The 14,590-nt window shown below is 37.6% G+C and overlaps 1 protein-coding gene across 7 annotated transcripts in view; it reads left to right on the top strand.

The window, feature by feature from the left end:
* Nucleotides 1-14,590, top strand: part of CRACD (capping protein inhibiting regulator of actin dynamics) — a 272,284-nt gene that overhangs the window by 72,620 nt on the left and 185,074 nt on the right. For 2 of the 7 annotated variants that reach the window (XM_072748927.1, XM_072748925.1), the window contains one exon: nucleotides 3,182-3,276. The exons of the other annotated variants lie outside the window; for them this stretch is intronic. The gene's annotated coding sequence lies outside the window, so the exon portion shown is untranslated. The remainder of the gene's footprint in view (nucleotides 1-3,181; nucleotides 3,277-14,590) is intronic. 7 annotated transcript variants of the gene reach the window in all.

Here is a 14,590-nt window from a genome sequence, read left to right as displayed (position 1 = left end):
ATAAAATCTTTAAAAAAAGATTCTTGTTTCTAAACTTGATCTTTTAGTCAAGCGGCCAAGAAGGAATAAAAAAATTGTTTCTGCTATGTGTTACTTAAAATTTTGGTCTTAATATTTTTGTTTGACAAAACTTACTGTCTTATTGTTCTAACCTACTGTCTATTCTAGTGTGTGTTAATAAAAGTATCAGTTATCTTTGGTTGCATTTTCTTTTTTTTTTTTTAAGATTTATTTATTTATTTATGATAGACATAGAGAGAGAGACAAAGAGGCAGAGACACAGGCAGTGGGAGAAGCAGGCTCCATGCCGGGAGCCCGACGTGGGACTCGATCCTGGGTCTCCAGGATCGCGTCCTGGGCCAAAGGCAGGCACTAAACCGCTGAGCCACCCAGGGGTCCCTGGTTGCATTTTCTAAATCCCAGAATATCAGGATGACTTTTGGACAAGTCATCCTTACTTCCACGTCTTGGGTAATAATTGGCCATTCTTATCTTACTGGAAAAATTTGATCATATACTCCTTTATTTTTCTAATAAAGCTTTGCTATTATGGAAATATAAGATTGGTGTTGCTATAAAATAAAACTTGTTTAAAAAAATCAAACTGCTCCAGATTCATAGAGACTTAAGTGTTAGACGATGCTTGAGATAGATGTGGTCCAACCTCACCTCATTTATACTGAGGAAATGGAGATTCAAAAACAAAGGAATGAAGCATAACCCAGGAACCCAGCCTGGGTCATTGACTTTTCAGTCCATTGCCATTTTTACTACCTTCAGTTGGTAATTTTAAGAAGGAAGAGGAAGAAAAAAAAAAAAAAAAAAAAGAAGGAAGAGGAAGAAGCCAGGAGAATGCTATTTCAGGACTCTATTCTTGCTAAATGTAAGATTTCACACCTTGAAAATTATTTGATGATAATAATGTAGTCAGAACTACCAGAGTTAATTATTTTCATCCCACTGCTCTGTTCCTCTGGTCAGCATTCTCTGGGTTCCACAGTCATTAGAATTCCGAGGTTACTGCTGAGGATACAGTGACCCATTTTCAGAATTAAAAAGATCAGCTAATTTGTCTCCTTGCCAGTCAGTGTTAGGTGTTTACTGCTCCTTGTTTTCTTCTGCCTGCGTTCTTGAATAATTGCTTTAATCAGTAAGCTTAGTCATCTTCTCTGTGTGGTGAAGGTGATAAGAAGTTGTACCAGCCCTATCCAGTAAGAAATAATAATAAATTTTCTTTCTCATGTGCATATATAGATCTTATCTAGTTCCTTGAGTAATATGACTCCTGTGCTTTGACTCAGGAACATAGCAGTCATATTCTGGTTTCATAATAGCATAGGGGAAAAGAAACATCTATAAGAAAAAAAAAATTTATCTAGAGCCTAAACATGGCAAGATAGACCCCTTACACAATAATGGATATTATTGTCTTCATTTATATGTGGGTAGACATTCTTGTCTTCATTTTACAAGGGGTAAATAATGGAGCTGTAATTCAATCCCAGATCATTCTAATTTTACTTTCTTCAGCACCATGGTGATCATATAGGATTAGAAAGGGATCTTTGCTTAGTAGTAGATTTCTTAAAAGGATTGGATGCAGCAGATTCAGTTCTCATCTTCAACTTTGTCAAACCTCTGCCCTATCTTTTTTTAGCCTCCTTTTTGTAAGTAAATGTATGTAATTTAAAAATATGCACAAAACAAAAACACTAACTTGAAAAGATATGTGCACCCCCATGTTCATTGCAGCATCATTTATACATAGACAAAGAAATAGCATAAATGTCCATTGATGGATAAACATTATGAAATTGTGGTTTTTATACACAGTGGAATATTACTGAATCGTAAAAGAGAATGAAATCTTGCCATTTACAACAACATGGATGGGACTTAAGAGCATTATGCTAAGTGCAATAAGTTAGGGAAAGACAAATACTGTAGTACTGTATGATCTTCCTCATATGTGGAATCTTAAAAGGCAAGTTCATAGGTACTGAGAACAGAATGGTCGTTGCCAGAGGCAAGGGGTGGAGGTGGGGTGGGAGAAATGGTTAAACTGGTTTTTTGTTGTTGTTGTTGTTGTTGTTTACATATATTGAATAAAAAATTTAAGAAAATTTCTGTACCAGGAGAATAAAAGATGTAAGGTCAAGTCAGTGTGGATGCTTCTGGGAAAGGTTTTCCTCTGTGATAAATCAAGGAGCCACAAGACTAGAAAATCCTTTCTTACTACCACTCCTTCCTTCCCGTTAGGAAATGGACTTGTGAGGAAGAATGAGATACTTAGAACTTTGGCTGCCATTTTGTGACAAGGCCTCCCCAGTATTCTGGCGAAGGAGGGAAGGGAAGCACAGAAAGAGTCTGAATCCTCAATGACCTTGCTGAGTTCTAAACCAATTCTGAAAACCTAAGACTTTTTGTTATGTAGAGAATGGAATGCATTTATTGCTTAAGCCTCTGTTAATTGGGTTTTCTTTGACCTGTGGTCCAAAGCATTTAAATAATATGGTTTCTTTTTGTAATGATACCTCTCAGAGCGATGTCCTATCCCCAAGAGGGTAACATTTAAAAAAAATGTTATCTTTAATATGGGCAAAGGATCTGGGTACCTGGGATGGCTTAGTCGTTTAAACATCCGAATCTTGGTTTTGGCTCATGATCTCGTGGATTGTGGGAATGAGCCCTGAGGTGGGCTCCATGCTCAGCAAGGAGTCAGCTTGAGGATTCTTTCTTTGCCCCTCCTCCCACGTGCTCCTGCAGGCACACACTCTCTCCCTCAAATAAATCCCTTTTTAAAAATGGGCTAAAGATCAGTTATTTAGAAACCTCTTGGGATCCCTGGGTGGCGCAGCGGTTTGGCGCCTGCCTTTGGCCCAGGGCGCGATCCTGGAGACCCGGGATCGAATCCCACATCAGGCTCCCGGTGCATGGAGCCTGCTTCTTCCTCCGCCTGTGTCTCTGCCTCTCTGTCTCTCTCTGTGACTATCATAAATAAATTAAAAAAAAAAAAATTAAAAAAAAGAAACCTCTTTAATCTGGCATGTTGTCTTTACCCCTAAGTGTTCCATAAAATACAAAATTACTATATTTGATTGCACCCATAGTCATATGATCTGTGACATATACCATCTCTGCATTTGCATGCTAATTTCATGTTCATAATTTCCATTCACAGACAATATTGCAGAATGGCACTTTGAACCTCTTTCTTCCTCTTTGGTGGTCCATCATCTCCACCCCTACACAAGGTAGAACTGGTTCATTTGCCTGGTAAGTGCAGGGTTAAAAACAAAAAAAAAATTTTAAGTGCCATAGTACATATTTTTCCACCTGAGTGGATTTTTAAATTTTAAGATTGCTTTTCCATAAAAATACCAATACTTCATGAATATTGAAACTGTAGCATTTATTTCTATCCAACTGACAGATTTTCATCATTAATGACAGTGAAACATACTTAATACCATTATGATAAAATACATCAACCATAGAGTAATCTTCAACTGAATCATAGAGAACTGCAGAGATCATCTGGCCTACATTCTTTTTTTTTTTTTTTTTTTTCATTCTTTATTTTGTACAATCCAGATTATCCCTTTCCTTTGCTCATTCATTACTTCGTTCTTTTGTTCATTCCTTCATTCATTCTTTCCTTCCTTCCTATAATCAGAATACTTACTGAGTATCTAGCACATGCTAAAAACTAGATTGGATTCTGAGGATGCAATGATGATTCATTTTTTGACCTCAATGTGTCTATGAATCTATGGGAAGAAACAGACTCACATGTTGCTAACTGTGATACAATTTTTTTTTTTTTGGTGATACAATTTAATAAGTAGAGTAGTGGAACTATAACTGTGGGAGCTTTGAGGACACATTAGTTCACTCTGACTAAGCATTTTCATCTATTTCAGTGGATGATTAGGAAACTTTGGGTTTTGTTTTGTTTTTATTCATAGATACTTAGAATGTTTAAAGTAGAAAAAGATCAAGAAGCAGCAGGTTACTTAATATCAACACAGAGGGAAATGATTGCACTCATTTCCCAATCAAGTTCTTTTGTATAGTGACAATTGTATGTACATAATCAGAGAATGAGGTCATTTTGTATTGTATAGTGAATTATTTTTTATTCAACTCAACAAAATACTCTTTATATGGGCCTTTCATTGAAAGATGGAAATAGATTTTAAAAAAATATAGAGCAATATAGACAGGATTTATTAAGTACCTGCCATATGGCCAGAATTTTAGTAAGATTGATCATTGTCACCATTATGGTAGCTAACACTTACTGAGTGCTTTCTCTGTGCCACTCACTGTATGAAGCACTTTACATGCCTCATCTAATTCTCACAAACGCTGTACATAATGTGGTGGTGACTGTGATATTCTTATTGTACAGATAAGGAAACTGAGGTCTGCAGATTGTGTAACTTGCCCATAACCACCCAGCTCCTGAGTGGCAGTTAGTACTCTTTCTCAGAGCCCATGCGTAGGAGAGCTGACAACACTGACTCTTGGCCTTTCATCTTGTTTGTGCCTATGCAGTGATCTCCTTGTGGGCTATGTGTTCCAGGCCCCTGGGAGGTTAACATATGCCCTGACCAGAATGTAGAATGGCTTGTTTTGATTGTTCCTGGAGTTATGTGCAGAAGGCCCCACTTTAGGTAACTAGTAGAGATGGCTGGCACACCTGAGGTGCCACTTTAGAGAAATACCCTGTGACCTCACCACCATGTCCCTTGCCCCATAAAAGTTGTGGATTAAGGTCCGGACGGGGTAGAACAGAGGGCAGAGAACAGCTGCATAGTGCATGGATCATCCGTCACCTTGATTCCCCTGTCAGTCAGTTATCCTGAATGAAACTGCAAACACTATGGAGTGGCTTGCTCTGGTTTTCCGTCCCAGAGTGCCTTCTCAGTCTGGAGGATACTCTACTGACCCTTCTCTACCTTCTAACATCATGTTCTTAGCAACCTTTCTGGATAAAAGAAAGATAGGGATCTATAGCTTAGGAAAGTTTATACTTTTTTTATCAGATGGTAAAATTTTAAGGAATGATGTGAAACTGTATATAATCAAGTTCCATTCTCAGTCTTTTTTCTCCCATATGACATCCTCTCCCTAAGCCGACCTCATCCAGTCCCTTGATTCTAATCCCTGTCTCTCACATGGTGATTTCTTTTTTTTTTTTTTTTTTAATTTTTACTTATTTATGATAGTCACAGAGAGAGAGAGAGGCAGAGACACAGGCAGAGGGAGAAGCAGGCTCCATGCACCGGGAGCCCGACATGGGATTCGATCCCGGGTCTCCAGGATCGTGCCCTGGGCCAAAGGCAGGCGCTAAACCGCTGCGCCACCCAGGGATCCCTCACATGGTGATTTCTAAAACTGTATCAGCAAGCCCCACCTTTCTTAGAACTCCAAACTGCTTTTTCACCTTCTACTGGACGTCTGTATATGGTTGTCCTGTAGATAGACAGTTCATACACAGGGTGTCTAAAGAGAAACTTAAGAGTGGCTCATCTGTCTCTGCATATTCTGTTCCAGAATTCATTAATGGCTTGCCATCTACACCCTTCTTCAAGCATCCAGATGTTGCCCTCCCTTTCTTTCACCATCCTGTAGCTGTCTACTCTAATCCATGATTTTCACTGCCCCCAGTCATTTATCTAAAGTATTCTGATTTTAGGATTTTGTGGTAAAATTAATTAAATAGATCTATTGGAGGTGAAACTACTCAAAATGATTGGACTATTCAGATATAAAGAAAAAAAAAGTCCATGCTGAATGAACTTTCACTGGTTATATATTTAATTCTGACATGTCTGTCTTGATTTCAAAGTAGTTGAGGTTTAGAGCTTATTTTGAGTTATTCCTTTTTGCTTCTGTAGCATTTATATGTTTCTCTATGATCTCACTGGTCACATTTTTATAAGTATTTGTTTATATTTATCATTCCATTGAATAGCAGAGACTTTTCTCCTTTGGTTTGGTCTGTGAGGCCCAGCCATCAACAACAAACACACTGCTAGACAGTGTGAACATTTACCAGTGTTTGCCAGTCTAAGGAATGAGTCATACAATTTTAAAATCGAAAATTAACCACAAATAGGTTAGGAAAGCATAATTTAATTTTCTAAGTCATCAAATTGTTCTCCATTAGTAAGCATCCAATCAAATAGTTTTAGCAAGTCTTTGCCTTTTTCACATCAATTCACCCAATATGAGTTGTTAAATTTCAAAATATAATTTCTCTGCTTAAAAATTTGTTTTTTTTTATTTTTAATTAATTTTTATTGGTGTTCAATTTACCAACATACAGAAAAACACCCAGTGCTCATCCCGTCAAGTGTCCACCTCAGTGCCCGTCACCCATTCCCATCCAACACCCGCCCTCCTCCCCTTCCACCACCCCTAGTTCGTTTCCCCGAGTTAGGAGTCTTTATGTTCTGTCTCCCTTCCTGATATTTCCCAACATTTCTTTTCCCTTCCTTTATATTCCCTTTCACTATTATTCATATTCCCCAAATGAATGAGGACATACACTGTTTGTCCTTCTCCGATTGACTTATTTCACTCAGCATAATACCCTCCAGTTCCATCCACGTTGAAGCAAATGGTGGGTATTTGTCGTTTCTAATTGCTGAGTAATATTCCATTGTATACATAAACCACATCTTCTTTATCCATTCATCTTTCGATGGACACCGAGGTAGGAAGACGGGGAAAAAGAAATAAAGACACAAGGGGCTGCTTAAAAATTTGAGTGGCTGTGTTACCTACTAATCAAGTAGCCTTTCAACTCTGACTAGAAAGCTCCCGTTTATTATTTCATCCTGAAGGATTCTAAAAAATCTGATGTAAAAATAAGATAGATAATATGCCATAGTAACTAGGATAATGGTTATAAATGAGCCATGATTCAGTAGCATTAATAATGCCAGCAATTAGCAGTTTAGTCTTTTTTCCTATTTCTTTTGCGAATGACCATTATCTGATTAGGGCTGTTCTACCCATTCTAAAATATGTTTGACTTCTAAAACATGTGAATTATCACAGAATAACAGAGATTTGTTTGTGCATTTGGACAGCTAGAACCCGGTGGCAGTCAACACTACTAGTTCTGATACTCATTCTCAAGGTCTTGGGTTTTTTTTTTTAATGCTGCTAAGTGGAGTTAATTGCAGAACTGAAGAGTATCAAAGACAGTAGTGTACTTTGTACATTTAACCTGGGGTTCATCACTTTTTTAACCCCCTCTATACAACATAATTATTTTTGCTAATAACTATTTACTATCAGCAACAATTATTATTTTCTGCATAATGATTATATCATCAGTAAACCTTTCACTGATTATTAGATATATATTTATTGATATATATCATGTTTAGTTTACTGATATATTTAGTCTTGAAAAAAGTTAAAAACAAGTTCTGATTTAAAGGATATTATTTATATCCATTAAAATATTTCCTGTATAAAATAAAATCTGCACTTCCCAAACAGAAATATCACACCTGTTCTCACTGTTTCACTGTTCTCATGCAAGTTAAAAACTTCAAATGGTCACATATATGACAGAAATGAAGCAACGAAAACTCACTTTCTTCATTTTATGATCGTCAGACTATCATTGTCTGTTTGAATCTGCTCTTTAAGTGCAAAAATATTTAGAGTGGTAGGCTACAAAAACTATGAAGCCAGACTGTGCAATTTGGAACCGTTACAAACTTACTCTGAAAAATGCATCGGTGTAGCTCAATCTGCTTCCACACAGGTATAAATGGGTGTTCTCCAAACTAAATTCCACTTGGAGTAAGTATTTAGTAGAGATATAGATTGTAAAGTGTGCTAATTTGAAGCTTATATGTATATCATTAAAATTCAGCAGTGACTACAGTAATTGTTTGGAATTTAACGAACAAAAGATTGGAGGTAGGGAGGAATATTTTATCAGTGACATTGTATTGATTTGCCAGTGCATGATGTTAATTAAAAGTGGTCTGGGTTTTGGTCATTTCATCCATATTTTTGGATTTTTATAGATAACACGTCCCTTTATTTTCTATACCTGGAGCAGACTACTTCCACTGCCCTGCTCTTGAGATAGTACTCGTCAGTCTTGAATTACTGTTGTTTTGATTTCCTACTTATTGTAACCCACCCAGTAAACATACGTTACACCATCTACCTAGGTGGAACCTGAACCAGTGCCTCCAGTGTCTTCCACCACCTTCCCTTCCAACGTTCATTCCCCATCCTCAGCGCATCAGCAGTTTCACCAAATCCTCACTGTCAGAGAAAAAGGCAGGAGGTTGTCGCTCTTTATTATGTTTCAGCTTTATCATATTTCAAAATCTCAACAGTAGGAACAGTTATTGATGAATCAACTTAATTTGTGTTTTCCAGCCCTGCTTATGGTGATTTGACCTTATATTCACAGATGAATATCAGCAATGTACTGCCAGAGGACAGAATACATTTCCAAATAAATTGGTTCACTAAAGGGCAGCTGGGGTGACATCTTGCTGTTTGGCATCTTGGTATCTTTTTTGTCAATTAATATGAAGGAACATAATGTCTCCTCAAACTGTTATAAGCATAGATTTGTCACAAGCAGATGCCACAACCATTAAATTTTAGGAAATTTGGAATGGTATTAAAGTGTTTAATAGCTATCAAGAGTAAGAGGAGATTTTCAGTGACAGTGGAATGGGAGTCAGATTTCCTTTTAATATGATTGATGAACACTGATAATAATAGCTGACATTTGTTGAATGTTTACTATATATGAGGCACTGTTATAAGTACTTCATAGGTATTCTGAGGCAGGTGGTCTTATTCCCATTTTATAGATGAGGAAACTGAGAGATCAAGCAATTTTCTTTGTATCATACAGCTAGTAAGTGGCAGAGCTGGGATTCCAGTGGGTGATCTGACTCCAGAGACCACACTATTAATCACTACATTCTTGGTGATACTTAAAAGCACCCTTGGGTATCACCGAATTCTAGAGACACCAGAAACTAGCAGGTATTCAGTAAATGGTTACTGACATAAAATCAGTTTATACATAGATCCAGAAGCTGGGCAACCATACATCTTAACTGACCATAATTCCTCCATACCTATAACTAATAGGGCTTCTTTACTTAAGAAAAAATTCTTTAATGATGAAAATTTCCAAACATACAAATAGAGTGGTAGTATGATGAACACTTGCAAATACATCACCCAGATTTGACAGTTTTATCAACACATAACCAATCTTAGCACCACCCAGTTGTAATATTTGAAGGCAAATTCCAGACATCATACTATTTTATTCATAAATTCTTCAGTGTGTGTCTTATCAAAAAGAATTCTTTAAAAATCTAATCTCAATCATATCACACCTAAAACTTAAAAATAATTAATATCTAATACCTATTCAGTGTTGACATTTTCCTATTTAATAAATGTATTTTTATGGTTGGTTTGTGTGAATCATAATCCAGCTAAGGTTCTTACATTGTGTTTGGTTGATACATTTCTTAAGACTCTTAATCTGTGAACACTCCTTTTTTCCCCCCTTCCTCTTACCATTTGTTGAAGAAACATGGTCATATATGTCCTGTAGAAGTTTCTGCATCATCTCACCCTCCTTTTGGTGAAGAAGAGTTGCTTTTCATTTCCCTAAAGCCTAGGAAGGGACAGTAGAACAATTGTAGACTGAGATATCCCTAACTGGAATTACTGGCCACTGGGAAGCAGAAATGGACAACAGCCAGCTTGACAATCCTAGTGTACTGTGTGGGTACCTACTTTTGTGCAGTGATCCTTTTATCTTTTGTGTTCATCTGATAATAAAGAGGCATAATAAGGCACAGGAGTGCCTTCTGAATCCTCAAATAATTGTCAAATGATACTGAATGTATATTAAGTGATACATTCTAATTCTTTGAAAACTGGTAAGTTGACAGATGCTTGAAAAAATTAATTCCCATTAACCATGATATCATTTAATTAGAATAGCCAATGCTGGGATCCCTGGGTGGCGCAGCAGTTTGGTGCCTGCCTTTGGCCCAGGGTGCGATCCTGGAGACCCGGGATCGAATCCCATGTCGGGCTCCCAGTGCATGGAGCCTGCTTCTCCCTCTGCCTGTGTCTCTGCCTCTCTCTTTCTCTCTCTCTCTCTCTCTCTCTCTGACTATCATAAATAAAAAAAAAAAAAATTTAAAAAAAAAAAGAATAGCCAATGCTTTGTTCATTCTTAAAATGTAGATTCAGGGGATGGAAACCTTGGTAATAAGGAATATGTCGAGTGATACTTTGAGACCATGTGAGTATCTTAGTCCCCAGTGATTTTTTACATCCGTTGACAATCCTTGCCTAAATCACCTGTTATGTGGGGGTTGTAAAATGGTGGTTTTTCTGATGTTATTTTTTAAAAAGATTTTTTATTTATTTATGCCAGAGAGAGTGAGAGAGGGAGAAACAGGCTCCATGTATGGAGCTCGACATGGGACTCGATCCCGAAACCCCAGGATCACACCCTGGGCTGAAGGTGGCGCTAAACCACTGAACCACCCGAGCTGCCCTTCTTGTTTCTTCTACAGTATTAGTTTGCATTCTTCTGTAAAGAAAAGTTTCTCTTGTTTTTCTCTTGTCTATTATTTGCTCTCTCATTATACTGCCTCTCTTTCTCTTATCATTTTGTACTCATGGACTTTAAATTTTTAGAGTTTATGATACATTATTCTCATTATTCTTTTTGATGTTCATGTTGCACAAATTTGGCCCTTCAAACCTGTTCCTGTTGTCTTTTAACATGGTCCTTTAGTCTTTGGTACTTCCTTGTTTTTTAGCGTAGCAAGATGTCCCAGGGTCACCTTACTATCCTTGCCCCAGACTAAAACTCAATCATTTCTTTAAGGATTCCACCTCTGTTGTGGGTAGTGGTATTTTAACAATCAAGATCTGGGTGTAGGCATTGCTTTTTTCCATGCCCTTTTTGACATGGCCTTAAGTCTTCAGCTGAGGGTGAAGGAAGGATATCTGGCCTTTGAACCTTGCTGAGAGAATTCCTTAATCTCTTCCAGATCCCTTAGGATTGTTGATAGTTGAATGAATAGTATTTCCAGTTTTTCCATTCTCTGAGGGTGAAAATTTGTAGGCTGTTTTCTATTCCAGTTGACTTAAAATTTTACCTACTCTGTTGTTACAGAGGAATCATAAAATTATACACTTTATAACTTTTTACTTAAAAATTGTCTTCATCAGTGTGTTTACCAATTTTGAAAATCTGCTATAAGTGAGTTCTAGCCCTAGAAAAATGCTCATCCATAAAAGTATTTTTTACATAGAATTTTATTGGGTTCTTGTACTTCTAAAGTTCAGTTGTGGGCAGCCCCGGTGGCGCAGCGGTTTAGCACGGCCTGCAGCCCGGGGTGTGATCCTGGAGACCCGGAATTGAGTCCCATGTCAGGCTCCCTGCATGGAGCCTGCTTCTCCCTCTGCCTGTGTCTCTGCCTCTCTCTCTCTCTCTCTCTGAATAAATGAATAAAAAAATCTTAAAAAAAAATAAAGTTCAGTTGTCACTATGAAACCCCACTTATGATCCCAGTTGTGTTTCAACCCTGCTGTGGTATGTATAAAGAAGCTTGAGATCAGTGAAGGTTTAGGTCACTTCCTTAAGGTTACACACTAGCAGAAACAAGACTAGAGCTGAGGATTTTTTGTTTGTTTGTTTTATTCTCATGAAAAATAATTAGTTTACCCCCATTTATTATCTTAGAGTAAGTTCTGGAATGTAGTGAGAAAAGGACCTTCAAATAAAAAGAATGGCCTTATGGAGTGAAAAAGGAAGAATAAATTTTTATTTTAAGAGCAGGCATCAATTAGAAGCAGGGAACCTGAATTTTCTAGCTTAAAAAGAATAGAATTCTCTGTTATTGAAATCTTTTTTTCTCAAATTCATTTTTCTTGCTTCCTCCACCCCTGATATTTAACATGAAAAGTGGCTGATGTTTTTGGGAGGCAGAGGCTACATACGGTGTTTTGGGAAAGGAGTGAACTGTGAACTTTTCTACGTATAAACCAGAGCTTTCCCTATTGTACAGCATATGTTACTTTAGACTCTTGTAAGACAGGTATCTAGGTGTGTCTGGCTGGCTTTATGATATACTGTTACTGGTCATTGATTGTCTTTTATTAGTGTGTCTCAGTTGCCCATTAGCCATATGTAGTTCTTTGGTTTTATTAACGTATGGTTCTCTGTAAAAACCCTCTTATTCAGTACACCACTGTGACCTTCAATCTGGTAAGCCTCATTAAATCTCGGCTTTGCTCCAGAGAGCCAAAGCTAGCTCCAAGGCAGCACATATCGAAGCTGTCTGTAGGCTTTGTTTGCACAGAGGGACACTTCTATTACACTGTCCTTGGTATCACAATGGGTGGAAGAGGGAAATGTTACTTTCTTTTCTCCAGGATTTTCTTGTAGTGGAAGAGATTGATTGAGACACAGGCAGGCACTAGAATTTGAGCAAAATAAAATGGGAGTTGTCACTGTGTCCCATCTTATCAATTTTCCCTCATGAGTGTATGGGGGAGCAATGTGGTATGGTACAGAAGGGACTGAAAGTTAAATGATGCTGGAAAAATACAGTCTGCTTAAACTGTAGGCAAACCAGGGAATGATTTTAACTCACACTGGCTAGATGTAGAGTCTGTAAAATAATAGATGACTTTAATTTATTGCTTTTCATAGAGTATAATGTAGTCTGCAAAGCATAAGCTACAGAGCACTGAGAACACTGATTGCAGAGCTTTTTGTCAGGATGAAACAGTTCCTGTTTCTCTTTGTGTGTAAAGGAATCCTTAGTCACTGCTGATTCTGGAATTCTTTAGTCTGGTGCTTAATTAATTTGTTTGCTGGGCAGATCCTTCATGCCATCACTGTACATGCTTCTTAACAAGGGTGATCAGGTCATTTTCTGCTTTTTCGAGATGCGCCCAAACTAGAAAGTCAATTAGGAACACGTCTCAATTTTTATTATTATGAAATAGATAAATAATAGTTCAAATAGGTATGAAAAATATTGCTTAAGTTTCTGTACCTCCCACATAAAATGTACTCTTTTACATTTAAAAAAATAAAAGACCGTATTTTGTTATAACTGGACAAGGTTAAAGACACTTTAAAATAAATAATAGACTTGGCTAGAGTGAATAACCTTGAGTCAACAAGAAAGAATATTTCTGAGGTAAAATTTTTTGAACTCATTATTTATTCAGTAGCCAAGAAAGTATGTCAAACAGTTATTTTTGGGAATCTGTTAAAAAATTAAAAGTATTACTAAATTGTTTTATCTGTTTATGAAACTTTTTCTTGTATTGTTCATCACAAGTATTATTGGCTTGATTCTGAGGAAACAAAAAACATTAGAACTGTGTGTTAACTGGCTTTTTGTTGCATGGATTTAGATACTTAGGTGGGGGAAGTGGTGGAGGGAAAGTGGGGAGGGGAGTTGGAGTATACATAGATTTACTATTACTTTACAGGTTTTTTCGGCTTATAAGACAAACTCTCCATAAACTTTTTACTTTCTCCCTGGTATACTGCACCATGGGGCTGCTGCCACCAGGGGATGTTGATGTCTAGGAGTGGCTACATGGTCCAAACTGGAAGACATCTCAGTGACTCATCATTTTGATAAGCATTGATTGATTGATTGATTGATTGATTATTTATTCATGAGCGACACACAGAAAGAGGCAGAGACATAGGCAGAGGGAGAAGCAGACTTCCTGCAAGGAGCCTGATGTGGGACTCGATTCCAAGACCCCGGGATCATAACCCAAGCCAAAGGCAGATGCTCAACTGCTGAGCCACCCAGACGTCCCATCAATAAGTATTTATTGAACTTAATATGCATCAGGCAGTGTGCTACACCCTGGGGATACAAAGATGAATAAAGCACAAAACCGGCAAAGTGATAAAATTATGCATACAGTTCCATAGAAGGACAAAAACAGAGCTAACTTGATATTATGGAAGATGTCCTGAAGGGAATGTCTGTGTGAGCCATACCTTGAGGGATGATTGTGAGTTCTGCTAAAGTAAGGATAGTTTTGCAGATAACGGATTCCAAGAGAACATACCTTATGTAAGTTATGCAACTAATATATGTTTTCCTGTAAAGCTGCAATCATAAATTCAAATTAAAAAGTCCTAAGTCGGGATCCCTGGGTGGCGCAGCGGTTTAGCGCCTGCCTTTGGCCCAGGGCGCGATCCTGGAGATCCGGGATTGAATCCCATGTCGGGCTCCTGGTGCATGGAGCCTGCTTCTCCCTCTGCCTGTGTCTCTCTCTGCCTCTCCCTCTCTCTGTGTGACTATGATAAATAAATAAAAATTTTTATAAAAAAAAAAAAAAAGTCCTAAGTCCTAATTATTAAGAATAATATTTATTATCTTTAAAAATTTTATTTATTAGAACACAGGCACACAAGCAGGGAGGGGCAAAGGAGAGGGAGAAGCTGACTCCTTGCTGATCAGGGAGCCTGATATGGGGCTCAATCCCAGGACCCCAA

The sequence above is a fragment of the Vulpes vulpes genome, chromosome 2 (assembly GCF_048418805.1).
Source record: "Vulpes vulpes isolate BD-2025 chromosome 2, VulVul3, whole genome shotgun sequence".
Lineage (NCBI taxonomy): Eukaryota > Metazoa > Chordata > Mammalia > Carnivora > Canidae > Vulpes > Vulpes vulpes.
This window is presented reverse-complemented; position numbering and strand designations above follow the sequence as displayed.